At 39.7% G+C, this 19,530-nt stretch overlaps 1 protein-coding gene across 1 annotated transcript in view; it reads right to left on the bottom strand.

Moving 5' to 3' along the window:
* Positions 1-19,530, bottom strand: part of LOC137782586 (receptor tyrosine-protein kinase erbB-4-like) — a 272,741-nt gene that overhangs the window by 122,950 nt on the left and 130,261 nt on the right. The gene's annotated exons all lie outside the window — the stretch shown is intronic.

Here is a 19,530-nt window from a genome sequence, read left to right as displayed (position 1 = left end):
TAATTCTTATTTTTGCATTAAGGGAAATCAGCTTTGGCCCACATTTCTATATTTTAATGAAAACACTGGCCATTACATTATCAATAGTATTGCTGTTAAACTATATATGACTATATGACTGCTTGTTAGTTAAAATATTTTCTTTTTTGTTGTAACACACAAATCTGACATACATTTAAAACATATGTCCAACAAAGTGCTATATAGTGGAAGGTAACTCATCATGATTATGCAACACGCATAAGAACTAGGTTACCAGAGTATTGGATATAATATTGAAAATGGATCCCCTTAACCTTTTGGAAACTGTGCACAAAAATCCTCCCGCTCCAATTTTAAGTCCCAGCATGCCCCATTCAGACAATCTTTTGGCATAAAACTCCATGAAACTTCTTCGTAACAAGCCAAGGCTTTGTTTGTTGTTGCAGATTCCGATTCTTTAGGTCCCAATCTTTCCAAAAATGTGTGTTATTGACCGCTCGAGGAGGCATTTTTGGGGATTGCGGCTCATATCACGCTGGATGTTCATAGTTACGATCAAAATATCTTATAAAAGTGATTTTATTTTTGCAGATATACATTTTTTTCCCAAGACTTTGCTGAACAAATGCATACAATAAACACAAAGTCGGGGTTTCTACGACGACTCAAACACATGGGAAAATGAGGTCTCGAGCCAAAATTGGTTCCACAGTTTTCAACAGGTTACGAGATACCAACAACAATATAACCCACCCCCAGTTTGTATTTGTGATAGAAACAGTAAAACTAATACCTGATCAACGCCATAAAGAATATAATGTATGTTCCTGTGTGAGGCCAATAATTAAAAAGGCTACAGACTTAGCTTGTAAAGGGCTCAGATTGGCCTTCTTATGTTCACTGCACACCATACAAATAAATCTCATGGAACTGCCCATGTGACTCATCACAACAGGCCATGTCTTCCATTTTTACTTACAAAACATTTGGAAAGCACACGCTGTACACTGCTTTTCTCAAATTTTAGTTCAACAACAGTCTGTTTTCAGCCCTGAGCAGGGAGAGACATAAAATACAAGTCTCTCTCTCTCTCTCCCTTCTTCTCCCTCCTTCCCTCTTCCTCCCTCTCTCTCTAACAGTTGATTATATTTTTCTTTGATCTACGGCGGCCATCCCCTAACTAGTATCTAAGAATTTGGACCTAGCGCAAGACAACAAAAACAACACCCACGGCCTTGGAAGTAACCAGACTCCATTGTGCCCTTTGCTGCATATTCCAGTACAACAATCTAAAGAGCCTGCAGAAGGCTTAAGTCATATACAGTCTCATAGGGCATATTTACTTTCTTTTGGACAGGGCATTTTAACACAGAAACATAGAAAACATCCATTGTCAAACTGAGTTTAAGGCATGTATGGAGAAAACCTTGAGGGAATTCCAGCAGGAAGCTATCCCCGAATGAGTGACAGTACTAGGTCAAGATGTCAATCGCAGCTACAGTTCAGTTGGCCAAAAAATGAATTCTTAGAGGTTTACAGCACACAAATAGTTGCTCCTTAACTTCAACCACACCTGAACTTTAAGCAACCTGTAAAATCTTAAAAATAAAATGGAATGTGATTGCATTGATTGGACTTCTTCAGACCCGATATAAATATGTGGACATTGGGTAAGAGCCAATATCGAAGACCAATCTGATACCAGTTAATGATTAACAAACGATAAACTTTACTGTGGGGAAGTAACTGGGATTGAAGGCAAATCGGTCTCAATTTAATCATTGCTTATGATAAATACAAACATGTAATGAATTGAAGAGATTGGCCCCATTGTCAATAATACACATTTGAGTCAGTATAATTCTTACATGTCAAAAAAAAACCAAAAAAAAACCCTGACTTATAATTCTTGCAAATGATGATGTTTTACCAGGAGTCATCTTTGCCCTTTTTTCTGGATTTAATTGACGTACCAATCACCCTCTGGGAGTTCTAAACTGGTCCTTGCTAATTTGAAGTCTATCCAGACACTTTGGTGCAGGGGGGGTTGTCACACGGCAGTCCTGTTTCTTCAGTCCTCCACTAGTGCCCCAGTGAGACTGTTAAGTGTTGCTGTGGGGGAGCTTCGGCCACGTTTAATGGTCCTAACAGCATTATTAGCTAATAAAGGTTGATGGGCCTCGTGACTCAATAAATTTAGGCGGACAGGAGAAGCAGAAGCAGTGTCCGTGTTAAGGTAAGATTTTAGTCCAGAAATTTATGCATCTCCCATGTTTTGCACTCCAGCCACAAATTGCATCGGGATTATTAGCAAGTGTAAAAAGTTTGTGTTTGGCTTGTACAAGACTTTAAGTCTGGGAACGCATAAGAACATTTGTGTGATGTTCTACAATCACAATTCTTTAAAAGTTGTGCAATAATTGACTCTGAAATTTCCACTCTTAATCAAAACAAATATTTTTGGTAAAGTTCAATTGTGACCACTGCTAACTTACCTTTGGTTTTGGTTTTACTGGACATGGTGAGGGTACTTTTTTACCAGCCAAATGTGATGTACTGAAAATGTATGGCTGTATTTCAAATAATTGAACTCAACTTTCAAAGCACATCTTCCCCTCAGTTTGTTTCACATACATATATGCATCTATGTTGTATTTTTCAACATATTGTGCAGATGAAGGGAGGCAAAACAACAAAACATTTTTAATTGCGAAAGCAGATTTTTGTGCAGCAATTGCAAACACAAGACTTAAGGTATTTACAGAATTATTGGTGCTGGAATAATGCCAATCTTTACGGACTACATGTAGCATACAAGTCAGTATATATAAAGTGAAATAATTATTTCAGATAACTTACTTATTATCAATCACTTATTTTCAGCAGGGTACTTATCACACAGTGTGATCATGTATGGGAACAAAATAAATAAACCGATTATACATCCATATGAGATCAAGACAAAAGGTCAATATTCGGTAATGGTCGGTACAAAATTCATGGAAAAAATAAATTGCCATTCAGAATATAATGGTCTAAACAACAGACCAAAACAGTTTAAATCAATATTGCTTCAGGCCGAGGGAGTATGCAAATGGTGCTACTGGCTAGACATTGTTCCTACCAAAAAATGCTTATGAATGCCCTGCTTAGTTCTTGTCTAGTCTGAGTTTAGTGATGGCCCAATAAAACAAGTATAGGACTGGAAGAGAAATAGGTGATGTCGCCTCTTATTCTGACCACAGAGGAAATCTCTGAAATTGGAGATAAAGGTCTCACTCTTCCCACAGGGAGCCAAGGAATCCGTTTTCTGACCCACTTGGCGGCCCCTTCTCACTCACTCACTCACTCTCACTTTCCCTCTTTTACACACACACACACACACACACACACACACACACACACACACACACACACACACACACACAGAGTTTTATTTGGCAGTCATACCCATCATTATTTCTTAGAATTAAACAAACCCAGATAACAATCATGTATAATTAAGATACTGAAGTGTTATGGTGGAGTAGAACACTCTGAGTGTTGCATGCAGATCACATTTGGTTATAAAAGAAAAATTACATGTTGCAGTTTCGCAAATAAAACTCCTATATGTAGGGTGTCTTAAAAGATTTCTCGGCAGTTCTTGCACACATATTTTCTTATGGGGTCAGTACAGTCTCAATAATTGCAAATGTGTGCAGAAAGATTCACAAATGCGCAGAAAGATTTATAAAAATGTGAAAATGATTCATATATGTAAAAAAAAAAAAAAAACAAATATATTTCTGCATTAGTATGCATTTGTGTGTGTATTTTTCTATGCATTTGTGGATTTGGATGTATTTATTTGTGGATCACACTGCATTTGTTTGCAAATGGCTCCCCTGAAGCGCTTGTAAATGCATTTTTTTTAACATGGAGCAACCAATCAGATGTCTCCCTTATTTTCAATTGCATGAGCACAGCTCCCCCTCCCCTCCCCACGTGGCTTCACTTGTGCCAGAAAGGGGGCGTGGCTTATCATGAGCGGCAGTCATTCAGAAGCTGTTGTGGGACTACTGATAATGTTATGAACCCAGACACAATGGAGTTTGATGTTCTGATGTTTGTGGGACTTCCACAACAAGTATAAAGCAGAACTAGTGGTTATTTCCACAGTGGCTGTCTCTGTGTCCTTGAGCAAGACACTTGGGCAGGGGTGGGCTAAGTACGGCCCGTTGGGCATTTTAATCTGGCCCATCAAGTATTATATTTTTTATAATACATTTTTGTGGAATTGTTATTACTATTAGACCTGGCGCTATGGGCGGGTCTGGCGTACATACCGTCTAAACGGCAGTGCATCGCCATACATTTTACCAGGCAGTAACATTTACTTTTCACAGCAATAGCCCAGAACACACTGAGTGGAGCTACTTACCTGCCAGGGATAGGAACTTAAGTCATGGTTTAACATTTATAAAATTATACCACAGAACTGCATGCTGGGAAATCCTGTCAAACTCCATCATGGAGAGTACATTAATGAGTTCAGACTATTGGTCCGGCCCTCCACAATATTTTCTGTACCTCATGCGGCCCCTTGGAAAAAAAATAATTGCCCACCCCTGCACTAGGGTGACCAGACATCCGAATTTGCAATGCCCTGTCTGGCGCAGCATCGAGTAAGACGTGTATTTGTCCTCCTTTTTGAAGTTGCACTGGACATGAAGAGCGAGTGAGACAGAGCTTTATTCTGCTTTATACTTGTTGTGGAAACGTCAGAACATCCAAACTCCATTGTGTCTGGGTTTATTATATTATCAGTAGTCCCACAACCGCGTCTGAATGATGGCTGCTTATGATAAGCCACGCACCTTCTCTAGCGCAAATGAAGCCACGTGGGTAAGGGAGGGGGAGCTGTGTTCATGCGATTGGTTGAAAATGAGGGTGACATCTGATTGGCTCCATGTTAAAAAAAAAAAAACGCATTTACAGATCTAAGCAAGCCAGGGGAGTCTCAAAAAGCCAACTCGTAAAAGTCATTTGCAAACAAATGCAGTATGATCCACAAATAACGACATACGAATCCATAAACAAATAGAAAGATAATTACACAAATGCAGAAATACATTTGTGATTTTGTATATATATATATTTATATAAATTATTGGAATGTATTTTTGAATCCGTATGTGTGCATTTCTAAATTAAATATATTTCTGAATTGTTCTGTGCACATTTGTGAATCGTTATATGTGCATTTGCCATTATTGAGACTGATCTGACCCCATAATTTCTCTGTCTTTCTCCCCAATAAGAACAACATCAAACTATTATAATCATGTACTGTTATTTTTTTTTTGAGAGATGGACAGGTTAGTTATGTATGAATGTGTTCTTGTGTGTCTTTGAGGTTGTGACCTTGCCTCTTAAAAAGAATAATCACAAAAAAGACATTTTCAGTCATAACAAGGAGTTATGAAATCAAACCACCTGAACTGATAGGTTTGAGCTTCTCCATCTCCACTGTGGGGTCATGTGAGTGCAATTCAGGTCATCAAATCTGATTATCACATCATTTACAGACGTTTATAGGTCAATTCACAGCAGACAGCATAGGTGAAACCAATATTAATATCATTAAGCCCTCGTTAATGTTATCAATTACACGTGTGCTCTTGCTGCTTTGACATGTCGCAATGTCGGCTTCGAAAAGGACAGTTATGTTTGCACATTCAGAAAGTGACCTTGTAAAATAAAGTATCTTTCAATGGATTTTTAAACCGTTGCAACTACATCTGTACATCTTTCCCTTATTGTCTTCACATTCAGAAGAAAGATATGTTTAAAATAGTCAAGTTAGGCAAAGTTAGAAAAAAAAGTTCTGTGCTCTCTGTTTTCTCCGACCCTAAGGAGACAGAATCTGCTGTAACATACTAAACAGCCAAAAGATGAGGGTGTTGGGGAGTTTATTTTTGAGTAGACAGGACATGGGGGAGCGAGGTGGGAGCTGTTACCAAAGTAAGAATTTATGAATATTTTAATTGTTTTAATGGACATCTCTTGTATGAGCAACCAGCACTTTATTGCATATAAGTTCTCAACCAGAAGTTGTGGCAGTCATCCTTTGTGGTTTAAAGTGTGCCCATGCAATGTGAGATCTTCACATTAATCTATGCTAGCTTGAGAAGTTTTGGTTCTCGCCCTCAAGGAAGGTCTAACTTCGAGTTAGTATTCAGTGTCTTGAAGGATTGTATCATGCCTAGATATTGTTGTGGAAAGACCTGTCCACCAGTCTGACCACTAACATACCTAAACTTTGATAAAGTAGTAGCATCTGGGACAAGTAAAGCACAGGCTTCTTTGCAGCGCATCACTCATCACTCTTTTGTTTGCAAACACTTGAGGTAGAAGGTAAATTAACGTAACGTGCCTACTGTGGCTTACATTAGAGCAGACAAAGGCACAGTTGCATCAGCTCCTTACAATCTTTCTTTCAAATTTTTCAGTCCGTTCAAGTCTTTGACATACAAAGTTTGAGAAGCCTGATGCATTTTGTTACAAATGCTACGTTATGATTAGACAAATAATTTTAACAAATTAGTTTGGAGAATACAGAAATACATGATTTGTTTAAACAAAGTGCACAATGTCCATATCAGATGACAGACGAATATATCAGTGGCCTGACAAATCATCATAACCATTCTCCTCTCTGTCTGTCTCTGTTCATTAAAACGTCAGTTTTGCCTTTTTTTTTTTTAACTTTCCCATAAACATAAGGTCAATGAAAGAGATGTTAAAGTTGTTAAAGCAAATTTCGCCTCCAAGATAGTTGTGCACAGATGTAGAAAGAAGCCTACATAATTACAGTAGATGTGGTACATTTACGATAAAGACATGATAGCTCACACGAATGGAGATCCACTTAGCATTCATTTCAAAGTAAAAGCTGCAATTATACTAAAAGAAACTCTTTCTAATCCTCCATCCCTTGTTCTGTTTCTTTCCGTTTCTCTTTATCCATAAACTCTTGCTCTACTCATTTTTTTTGCTGGCCCTTTATTCACACTATGTCACTGTCACGCAAAGGGATATTATCTGCATAAAGCAGTATGATCAATTTACTGAGCAATTAAGTTATTATCTTATCTATTCAGAGGAAGAATCAGAATCAGATTCAATAGAACAAAAATAAACCTTCCCCCCCCCCCCCCTTCTCTTTCACATTTGTGTCTCGTGCTTCAATAGGAGGCTTTTTAGTTTCCTTTGTGGTTGTTCCTTAGATGACATGGCTATACTCTTGGAAGACAGACAGTAAGAACAATAGAGTTGCATGTTGCATGGATCATGCGTCTGATTCACACATAGTACGAGGTCAATTACTGGTATACACTTTAATGCACAGCTAGGGATTTGCACAATTTGCACATGCATTATATTCAGGAAAATGTCCATCCCATGCCTTTTCACACATGCCGTGGAAATGCCGGAATAGACAGGGCAGGGGACAGTCCAGCAGATGCCGGTAATGCAATGGATGCCAACCGCCATAAAACTCAACAGAAGAAGATGAGGCCAGGCCGAGGTTACATGTAACCATACAGTCATTGATACAAATGTGCAGCAAGGGAGGGAGACTAAAACAACTGTTGCTAAAACAAGCTAAGCAAGGATTACTCACTTGTGATGTATAGAACATATAAAGACAGAGAGGACTTGTTGAGGAGATCTATGAAACTGTGAAGCATGCATAATTACTTAAGAGTGACTGACTTAGACAAATTAAACAGAAAAGGCAATACTGAGAATGCACATGAGAACTGTAAGAAAATTCAGCTCAAAAGTGAAACTGGAAAAAAAATATACCTAGGCTTTAAGGCCAATTCATATTTCCGAATTCACGGTGGTCTGCACAACGTAAATATTGTCATCCACCCTTGTCCACGAGTCTCTGACTCTATGCATAGCCTGACACCCTCAGACTGGCTTTATGTCTGTAACAACAAGTCATTATTGGATTCTGACACTATATCAGCATTAATGTATGCAAATAATAGGTTGGGGGAAAACCGAGGGGATTACGTGTGCATTGCATGTCAATATTAAGTCGATACTATAATGCAGCCATCACACTAAGGACCACCGTTGACAGTAGAAATCTATGGCGTATGATCTATGACCATGGCTCTCATAAACAGCAATGAGCCAGAGGGTAAGCTGATTCAACAACTTTCTTTCTCTCTTTATAAGATGACCATTGCCATCAAGTACATTTAAAAAGCTTATAATCTGATGTGAGGAATCAAAGACCGTTGTTACAACATTCCTGACACTTGGTGTCAACGAATGTAGAGTAATACATATTAATTCTTGGAGTCTTATACAACTTAATGTTAAATAGAAGCTATAATAAATCAAATTTACTGAAATGCAGAGATGCCCCAATGAGAGTAATTTTAAGCACACTTGAAAAGAGGGAAATATATTTTTGAAATGTAGAGGGATCAAAGTCCTGCCCCTCTCCCATCCTAACTCATTATGGTTTTCTATCATCACTCTTTCCAAAAAGGCAAAACATGTTCCTGGGGTTTTCTGTCAGTTTAAAAGCTTAATAGATATCTTCTCCTAAAGTGGATGTGGACAGAATATATATATATATATATATATATATATATATATATATATATATATATATATATATATATATATATTCTTACCTTACAGAGATAGAACCTGTTTCTCTCCTTCCCTTGCTTTCCAAAACTCTAGAGCGAGCTATCTTTAACCAAGTCTCCTCCTTCCTCCACCAGAACAACCTTCTGGAGACTCGCCAGTCTGGATTCAAGGCAGGCCACTCAACAGAGACTGCCCTCCTTGCTGTCTCTGAGCAGCTCCACACTGCTGGAGTAGCCTCTCTCTCCTCTGTCCTCATCCTTCTAGGCCTCTCTGCTGCCTTTGACACCGTGAACCACCAGATCCTCATCTCCTCCCTCCAGGAACTCGGTATCTCAGGAACTGCACTCTCCCTCTTCTCATCCTACCTCGACCATCGCACTTACCGGGTAACCTGGACAGGATCTGTGTCTGAATCTTGTCCTCTCACTACTGAGGTCCATCAGGGCTCCGTCCTGGGTCCTCTTCTCTTCTCTCTGTACACAAACTCTCTCGGCTCTGTCATTCGCTTGCATGGCTTCTCCTACCAGAGCTATGCTGATGACACCCAATTGATGCTCTGGTTTCCCCAACCAGAAACACAGATACTAGAGTGAATCTCTGCGTGTCTAACTGACATCTCTCAGTGGATGTCCACATACCACCTGAAAATCAACCCTGACAAGACTGAACTGCTTTTCCTTCAAGGAAAAGACTATTCCACCCATGATCTCACGATCACCTTCAACAATGCAGTGCTTGCCCCGACCCCGACTGCCAGGAACCTCGGTGTGTCACTCGACAGTCAACTCTTCCTGACTGCCAACATCACCGCAACAACATGCTTGTGTAGGTACATGCTGTACAACATCAGGAAAATACGTTCCGTGCTGACACAGAAGGTGGCACAGGTTCAGGTCCAGGCTCTGATCATCTCCCATCTTGACTACTGTAACTCCCTCCTGAGAGGTCAACCTGCCAATGCCATTCGACCTCTATAGCTCATCCAGAACGCAGCAGCTCAACTGATCTTTAACCTCCCGAAATTCACTCACACTACTCCGCTCCTCTGCAATCTTCACTGGCCAACGGTGGCCACCCGCATCCGCTTCAAAACATAGGTTACTTGCGTAACGTGCTACGAACAGATTGGGTCCAATCTACATCAAGGACATGGTAAAACCGTACACCTCAGCTCGTTCGCTCCGCTCAGCTTTAGCCAATCAGCTTGTCGCTCCGTCACTGCGAACTAAACACTCAACAAAGTCACGACTGTTTGCTGTCCTGGCTCCACACAGGAATGAGCTCCCCATTCACACCAAGACAGCAGAAAGTGTTTACGTATTCCGCCGCAAACTAGAAACTCATCTTTTTCGACTACACCTTGAATAAAGACAGTAGCAGTAGCACTTTGGCAGCACTTCGATGGCTCTTACTGATAGCACTTTGTAGTTTGACTTTATTGAAGAAATTGTACTCTCTTGATTCTTGTTGTTCTGAGTTCGTACTCACGGTTGAATGCACTTATTGTAAGTCACTTTGGATAAAAGCATCAGCTAAATGACATGTAATGTAATCTATATCCGATATCACTGGCTGGAGTTAAACAAGCCTGCCATACTGTCAAAATCTTTGTGCATGATAAACATGTTCAGTGTAATGACTGTGGCTGGGTGACTGTGAGACGGAACAAGACACAAGGGCCAACAGCCAAGGACAGAAAGTGATACTTTGCTTGGCTCAGATACTTTAAAAAAAATAAATATTCCAAGTTAATTGTGCTTGCATAGGTCAGCGCCTCTGACCGCAACACCCTCAAAAACGACCTGCCACCCATCACCCAGCCCGATCTCCTCTGGCTATTTATTCCCAAAACCCTCTGGTGAAATTGACTGAGGGCTAATCAACATTTAGCTCCCTCCGAGTGTGTTATTACACAGCAATTGATGGATGGTACAATTACACCCTGTGTCGCTTAGCTAAATGGCTATGTAATCCTAATGAGTTTTTATTCAAACACGGACTAGTTAGAGGGGGTTGGAGGTAGAAAGGAAGGGAGGATGGAAAGCGCAAAAGGAAATCACAGTGACGTATAAAGAAATGTGGTAATCTACAAAGAAAGAAAGACAAACTAAATGGCTAAATAAGAAAAAGAAACAAGATAATCAAGTTACATGAAGAATGTGTTTTGCTCTTGTCGATAGTCAGGACTGAAGCTACAACCTGCGTGGTTAAGATGCAAAGCACATTTCAGCCTGGATTTGAATGCAAATGTAAATTAGATGGGAGAGTATAACTCCCATCATAGTTTTCAATAACTGGAACGGTAAGATTTTCCTAACTTTAACTATCAGTGCAGTCGTGGCTTAACCCTAACCATATATGTCCGCTATAACCACAACATAAAAATGTCATAGTTGCCATTCCCAGATATGTCTTTTTTTTACTGAATGCAATATTGCCAATCGTTTCAGGTGATGGAGTTTGGATCTAATTCTTATTGTAAGAAAATATATTGTTTGCAATGAAATCAGGCATGTTCTCATAACACAGGCCACCCAACATCGACGGGACAAATATCACCAGAAATTAATGTAATATCGAGACAAATCATATTTCTTTGTGGTGTTTGGTGCCATAGATCTAAAATTCTCATTTGTCTGGATGCTGATCATTGAGCTGTATTATCATGTGTTGTTGGTTTTTGGGGGGTTTTGTTCCCATCGCAGCAAGGAAATCTGCTCGTTCTGATACTTCCTGCTGCAGTCAGGGCGCATAGGAGCATGTCATAAGTTTAGATTAAAAAAAATAAATCTGTAAGAGGTATATAAATACAGTATATTTAATAATATGTTACTCCTGGTACCAGTAACTATTTATCTTCACTTATTGTGTGACTTAAAACTTAACTTCTCAGTCAGACTTTGTATTTTTTTGGAGGAAGACCTGCAGAGCAATTCTCCTGACCAATGGCTGCTCGCAAATTACACATGGTAATAGTTAAAAAAATGGTCATGAGATTTACAGTATTTAGATACATTCTGGCAAGAAATACATGTTGACCGTATATAGCAGCCTGTACTGTTGAGGTGCATTAAACCAAATACTTTCTTCTTACTAGTGTGAAGACTATAGTTTACAAAGTTTGAACAATAGATTTAAAAAAAGAAAGAAAAGTTAAATAATAATAAAACAGCAACCAGGTACAGAGTCTCACTACTCAGCCAAGACAAGCCAAAGACTCCTGGTCCCTTATTTCTATGCAAAGACTCACTCACAGAGTGGGGGTCTAAATTAAATGTGGGCAGAGGATTAGACGTGGTGGTGGCTGTTTTCCATAAGTGCCGTTATCAATTGGGTTTTGTAAATGAGGAGGAAGAGTCTGGTTCTAGTGGAACTATTGTACGCTGGCCATCTAAGCCTTAGCACCAGCCATTCTTGAAAAGGACTCGCTCATCTAAGTCGCAGTGGGAGGAAATTGATTTCGATCCTTCAGAGAAGTGGGTCTATATCATTCACCTTTTTGGGGAAGCTGCAGAGGGAGAGAGATATGAAGTTTGAAAGGCATCAGAGAGGCAGGGTGGGCTATTGTGACACCTCGATTCTACTTCTCCTCTCCACTGCCTCTCTATTCAGTCTGGCACTGCTCCGTTACGATAAGTACTATCACCACTGGTGTGTGTGTGTGTGTGTGTGTGTGTGTGTGTGTGTGTGTGTGTGTGTGTGTGTGTGTGTATTTATGCCTTTTGGAAGAAACGAGAACATCTCATGCATCCTCTGCACTATCTATTAAAAATAAGTGGGATTTAAAAAAAAAAATCTCCTCATGCAGTTGCATCCAACAAACAAACAAAAGACAGAAACATATACTATTCTGTCCAGAAAGACATAATGCACATCAAAGAAGAGTAAAAGCATCCCTTGAATATAGACATATTATATATATATATATATATATATATATATATATATATATATATATATATATATATATATATATATATCATAAATAATTAGTAGTAAAACCCTATGAAGGATCAGACAAATAAGCATAACAAGATTTACAAAGGGACTCCAAGGCAATGCAATTCCTTGATCACTTCGCCCACAATGCGTGCAAACCAAAAACATTGACGTCAACTGCATGTACTGACAATATGTAATTTGAAAAATGTCAATTGAAGTTAATTCAAACAATTAGTTTTTACTTTGAAACATCAGGTTCACAATTCAACATGTTTGCTCTTTTGTCCAAAACAAAATAAGGTTTAAATGAATTAATTAATGAAATAAGGCATATTTAAGGTATGGCTATGACTTTCCTGACTACGTTTTGGAATTTTGCTGTCAGTCTATCCAAAGTGTCAGTTGCAGATTTCTTTTGAATGTTCTTGATGGCACTGACAATTGCAGAGATTACTTTTTACAGAGAGATTACATATAGATAATGGAGCGACACTATATCACAAACAAAAGTTGCTTTTTCCTAACTTTATTGAAGAGCGTGGTAGCGAGGAGCAGAAGAAGAATCGGAGCACAGATGTTTTCATGAGCGGCTGAGTGTGAGGACAATGCTTCAGCTAGAGCACGGATGATCTGTGAAAGCAACAATGCATCGGAGTACAAGCATACAGTGTATGCAGAAGAAGAGCAATTGCAAGCACATGGTTTTGATGGAAAGCAGAATGAAATCTAAATGTGAAATCAATGAGTCATTCTGTCAAATTGAAAGACTATAGGCTCTTGATTAGACATAAGAAACAAGTTCCATACAAAAGCACAGAAGCACATTTATTTACCGAAAGGGAACAAAAATGTGCTTGCAAGTTTCAACACATCGTAGTGCAGCAGCAGTTGTCTGTACTCTGTGATCCAGGAACAATTTTTACAGTAAGCATATTTACAGGTCAGCACAGCTGCCACGTTAGAGGGATGACAGGCAGTTACGTTATTCTCATAATAACCATTGTCCCATCAGTCAAGATCATCTTTCTGAAAGACAGGGGAAGAAAATGATATGGGCTGACCAAAAGTGGGAGAGGAGCAAGAAATTGTATCTGTCAGACAGACAAGGAGACAACTGTTAACCCTGCCTATGATTACACACACGCGCACATGCACACCCACCCACCCACCCACACACACACACACACACAGGCTTAAAATCAATGTCAGTATGGCAAAGCGTTGTAATGACACATTTCCTATCAGTTACAATAACACATTACACACATGCAGTATACACATACAAAATGTAAATAACCTACAAAAAGACACAAACATGACACATCATCAACCTCTGACTATCATCCGTTGCTCATTTTCATTTTCAGAGAATCATTCATTTTCCGGCACAGCTGTCCCCGTATCTCACACGCTCTTTTTTTTTTCTCGTACGCACTGACAAGCAATCCATTTGGGGACTGTTGCAGGTGGGAGAAGAAGACACTGGAATATTGATATTAGGCACATACTGAAAACATACCCTGAGATTCATAGGTAGCAGTGGACTCCAAACAGTGGAGATCACAATCTGACTTCTAGGTCTTATGGTGGATTTAGCTCTAGTACAGACTTCCCTGTGGCTGTCACTGCACATGGCAAAAAGAAAAAGGAATATGGAAGAAATGTAAATAGTAAGCTGCAGAAAATCGCTGCCGATATCGGTGGCGGAACAATTTCAAGGGACTCCTTACTCCAGGGATTTCCTGTCTGCTAAAGGGTGCTCCTCTTTTTTGCTGTCTTTGTGGCTTTTAAACTAGTTCCTGGTCAACGTCTTTCACCCCATCTTCCCTCTCCAACCTTTCTCTTCAGGATTTATTTCTCCCAACGGTCTCCCTTCCCACCTCACACTGCCCTTCCTCGTGTCAAATTAAAGTGATGGAAATGAACTTGAGGGGACGCTAATTGCAATTGTCAATCCAATCTAGGCCGGGGCTGAAAGACAGGGGCTCCCTAGCACTTCATCAGTCTTCATTAATATTGAAGGAGTTTGCTGAGGAGCAAGGGGCCAACGTAATCTGCACTCATCTAACAGTGCATCAACAATTAGGAAGCTGGGGAGGGCACCAATGGTGCCTGAGGGACAAATATGCCAGTCAAGAAGAAGTATGAAGAAAGATGTCAGAAGACAAGGATGGAGTGCAGGAATAAAAGATGCCTTTGAATGTCGTGGGAAATAGTTTGTGAAGCAGGGCAAAGCGATTTCAGAATGTTGCGTTTGGCCTACAGAAAGCCGCACATGAATGACCCATCAATGGCTGATTGAATAGATGGCACGAGTCACAGTAATGTATTTCCTTTTTTAAAACTTTAAATAACATTTCATATACGTATGCACATCAATAGGACTATAATATATAAATAATAGTAATCAATAGTGTGAAAATCCCTCCCACAATCCCTCTTACATTTCAATCAGTACATGACCGAACTGTTAAAAGCCAACATTATGAAAAATATATAACTGAGCACCAAGTATTGTATTTGTATGTGTATTGCTGTTACTTTTATTGTGTCCAACCCTGTATAATCCATCTCTCTGATGACGATTCAATTAAATTCAGTTCATTTTGTATCGCCCAAAATAACAAATTTGCCTCAGAGAGCTTTACAATCTGTACACATACCATAACTTGTATTATTCTTGCACGTATAAACTGTAACACAGATTTCTGACAGGCCCCTGAAGGCTGCATAATGGCTCAGACACAAAGTAGAAACCAGCAGTCAATATTGTGAGTTGAGCTTACAGTTTTATAGGTAAAGTGTATCAAGATAAATCTGGTCAAGGTAGAAAGATTGACTGACAATTGGTCATTGATTTATGGCTCTGATATGTACAGACACAAAATATAGAGCTCTACACGCAGCTAAGCAGTATTTATAGACTGCTGTTGTTACTTCTTGCAGTTTCAGGGCTCAACAAAAAAAACATTATTTTTTATAAATCCAGAGTCTGGAGGGAGGAGACTTTTTGCATCAAAATGTCCTCCTTTGCATAACCTTCAGCTTGCAAACGCTGATGAACTTGTTACAACCCTGTTTCATAATATCTGCGAGGGCGCTAGCAAGTGCGTTCTGTGTTTGTGCACGGGTACACAACATGTGAATATGGCCTCTGATTCTTTATTCCAGGATAGAAAAACAGCTCTAATTGGACCTACTGCACTCTAGCTTTCCTATGTTGCAAAATAGTTTTTAATTTGCTTCACCCACCCATCCCTATTAACCGGAAGTCAAGACAACTGGGACCCAAAGAACACGGAGGTTACTTTTGCAGCCTTAATTTCCCTTTAAGCCCTTTTGTTTTGTTCAATGAAACAAAGTCAGATTTTGCAGATTTATTGGCATTTAGATAAACTTCTGACCTTGTAAAACTCCCTAATTGAAGCACCCGGACATCTTTAATCTCTATACACCCATTTTAATCTCTGATATTACTGCTCGCTGCTGTGCGCAGCGTTGTCCATCGTGTAAACATCACTGTGGCAGCTGATGATGATGTAGGGTCAAGAGAACTATTCACACAAGTGTCCTAGAAGGCCACAATGACCATCATCGTCGAGAAGCCTCCTTTAGAACATGTGTTAGGGCATAAGCTGTCACACACTAAAAAGAGAAAGATGCAGAGCTTAATGTTATCATGCAGCCTCATTCCAATCGTACATTTTAAGAACAATACCTTAGTTTGCATTTGTGTTGTATTGGTCTGCTTTATATTGAAAAATATTCAAAAATTGTGACAGAATATACAATCTTTTTGCAAATTCAAACAAATGATGAGAAATAAATAAAGTGATTAATGTGTTGCAGGGAAGAACAATACAAATGAAAATGAATGTAGGCGGTTATGAAGGAGATATACTTATCTATAATGTGCATCTGTAACATAACATCTGAATATGCAACCTTTGTTGTCCAGATCCCGAGCTTCATTTAAATTTTCCCTACCCTTTTCTCTCAAAAAGAACACAAGGCCTATTGGAAATATTAAATGTTTCCATTTGGAAATGACAATTCCATAATTTATAAGCAGCTACTGGGACAGAAGCGGGGAGTCAGTGAATTGCTGCTGCGCTGCTAAGCAATCTGATCACTGCACTAATATTGGAGGGGAATTACATGTTTACTAATGGTTGCAATGGCAAGACAAACAATCCAATCCGACTGTGGGTTTCAACTGGGACGTTCGGAGAGGGAAAAATTAATATTTCATGTACACAGATCAGTTTCTGAGCACACACGAGGAAGTGACATGGGGGAAACAAAGAGATTCCAAAGTGTGTGTTTGCTCTCCTCTGTGTCCCATTCACAAAATGAAAATATTACACTAACATGTTGAGCAGGGCCCAACTTGTCATTTCAATTTATTACCGTGTATACATTCAGAATGCAAATGTATGTTCTGCTCCTGATACGAGAGAAGGATTCAAAAATAATGACAATATGGATTTTGGAGTGAATTAAACCTTGACTGTGTGTGGTTAAAACTCACTGTCGTGCTATTGGTTTGAATGTGCATATGTGAGAGTGGAGGGGGAGCGTATCTGCGCTGAAATGCATTGCGTTATTAATCACAGTGCGAGCGTTGATTCATCTGTCGTAGAGGCAGTTTGGAAGATGGACTCTATTTACTGCTAAAGCTGTTTGAGGGGCTTTGGGAGGCAGCCATCAATCTCTTGGCTATCTAGAAAAGAAAGAGCCAATGCACAGGCATCAGTTTCAATCACCTTCCAGAGACAGGTGGTATGGCACGCTGCTGCACAATAGTTTTCTCTTCACTCCTTCTCTACCTCAAGGTGAAGCTTTTCCCTCCCTGGGGAACCATGTTATTAATGTGTTTTATCATAATAATAATATTCCCTAAAAATACACACTGCACCCTGCCCTCTTGCTCCCTTGCTGTCTGGCACCCTGTGTTCCTAATTAGCATCTTCAATTAACCCATGTTAATTGGCAACCGCGGAAAGGTGGAGGGAACCTGGCAAGTGAGCGCCACAGGGAGTCGTTTTGTAAATGAGTGCTGGTGTAATATAGAAGTAGGCAGGTAAAGAGGGAAAGTAGTCAAAAGCACCTTTAACCTCAACGTGCAATGTCTTGCCTTTATGTAATATTAACTTGCACTGATAAGACAATGGTCAAAGTGGGTGTGTGAATGTTGTTTTAACAATTGGTGGTTTCATGTGCTTAAAACAACAATCACACACACACACACACACACACACACACACTCCCCCTACCATCTTTTTCATCTTAGTCAGTGGGGCCTATTACCTCTGCAGGGGTCTAATGGTAGCACTTAGCATCCATTGCGGTCTCTTTCTCAATATTATCTCGGTTTTGTTTTGCATCGTAGGGGGTGTTGTCAGTATTGCTCTGCACATATTGCTGAACATTTAAGGACTCTGTCCTGATGTGCTACTTTGATCAATCTTGATTGTTTTAGTCCATACGAATACACAAGCGACCCAATTACTTTTACCTGATGTAAACAAACAATTTCGCCATATTAACTTCAAATTATGGCTGTAAGGCACACAATATGAAAAACCAGAGCATGCCTTATTGTGGGACTCAGCAAGCCTCTGTAGCTCAGTTCATTCACACAGCAATACCAGCCAATGAATGCAGTCAGCACTTTACAGGAACACCAGGGGAGCTCCCCAGCCCCCCAGACAGACTGGAATCAATTGGAGTTGGATGGCGTTAACTGAACTGAGTGCAGGCAGAATGGTCTAGGGGTGATGTTCCTGAGAAGCGGAAGGCCAACAAAGGCCAACAATAGTAGCTGACTTCACCAAAGAAACAGGCAGTTTTTATTTCTCTTTCCTGCGGATTTCACGACAGTAACTCTCAATACCACACTATACCTGCTCAGCCTCTTTGTAAATCCATGTGTGTGGCCATCAAACCAAAATGGAAGTAAGTATTTATGCCGCCAAATCCACCTCAACTTCCTTAAAGCCTTTCATTCATTGTCGACATCACAATGCTGCCTACATACTGCTCACATGTCACACCTGAACCTCTATTTTACAGTGTGAATCGGTTGTCTCACATGCTCAGTTCAGGAATAAGATGATGCCAAAAATTAGTCTTAAATATAAGAACATTTTCTGAAAAGTGGGAATTCATGTTCAGTGCAACAGCACATTTTCTTCTCTGTCTGTGAATCACGTTTAATCAAAAAGGAGATTAGGCAGATCAAGGTTTTGGGCTTTTGATTATTCTATGCCTCAGATCACAATAGTATGAGCGTATAATCAGTTAGACACTCTGAGGAGGAAGGAAGTCTGATTACGCACGATTAAAGCAAAATTCCCCACTTCTTATCATTGGCAATGTGGACACTAATCTGAATGCTGGTTGGTTGAAAAGGATCCAAGCACAGGTCATTCTCTCTGCAACAAGGTCACATGAAAAGAGAATGAGTGAAAAGTTCAAATTCTGAACTTTTTACTCAGATTCAGACAACTACTTGTATGAGCGATGCACAAAGTCGATGTTTGGATGGTTCTCAGTGTGTTGTAATCTGAGTTTCTCTGTGTCTTGTATTGTTAGCCAGGCCTTACAGTGCACATGCACTTTGGTATATGCAAGTCCCTGTGTTGTCTCAGTCCGGCCTTGCTGCTGCTCTGTGCTCATAGAGAGGTTCCCACTGACAATGTTGTACTAAACCATGGAGTCATTGTAGGAGCGTAGAACCCAACTCTCAGGTAAACTCTATTAGCTTCTGTTAGCACTGTTTCAGTTGTTTGCTTTGTTGCTGTTAACACTAGTAGCTGCTAGCCACTGTCCCCATGTTGAGAGCTGTGTGGAGGCAATACATATGATTTCAATTCTATTTAGAGTACCCTAATAATATGATCAATCCAAATAGAAATACATTGTCTCCTGAAATCACAC

This window comes from Clinocottus analis, unplaced genomic scaffold, assembly GCF_023055335.1.
Source record: "Clinocottus analis isolate CAN_PGR_092001 unplaced genomic scaffold, fCliAna1.0.p SCAF_12, whole genome shotgun sequence".
Lineage (NCBI taxonomy): Eukaryota > Metazoa > Chordata > Actinopteri > Perciformes > Cottidae > Clinocottus > Clinocottus analis.
This window is presented reverse-complemented; position numbering and strand designations above follow the sequence as displayed.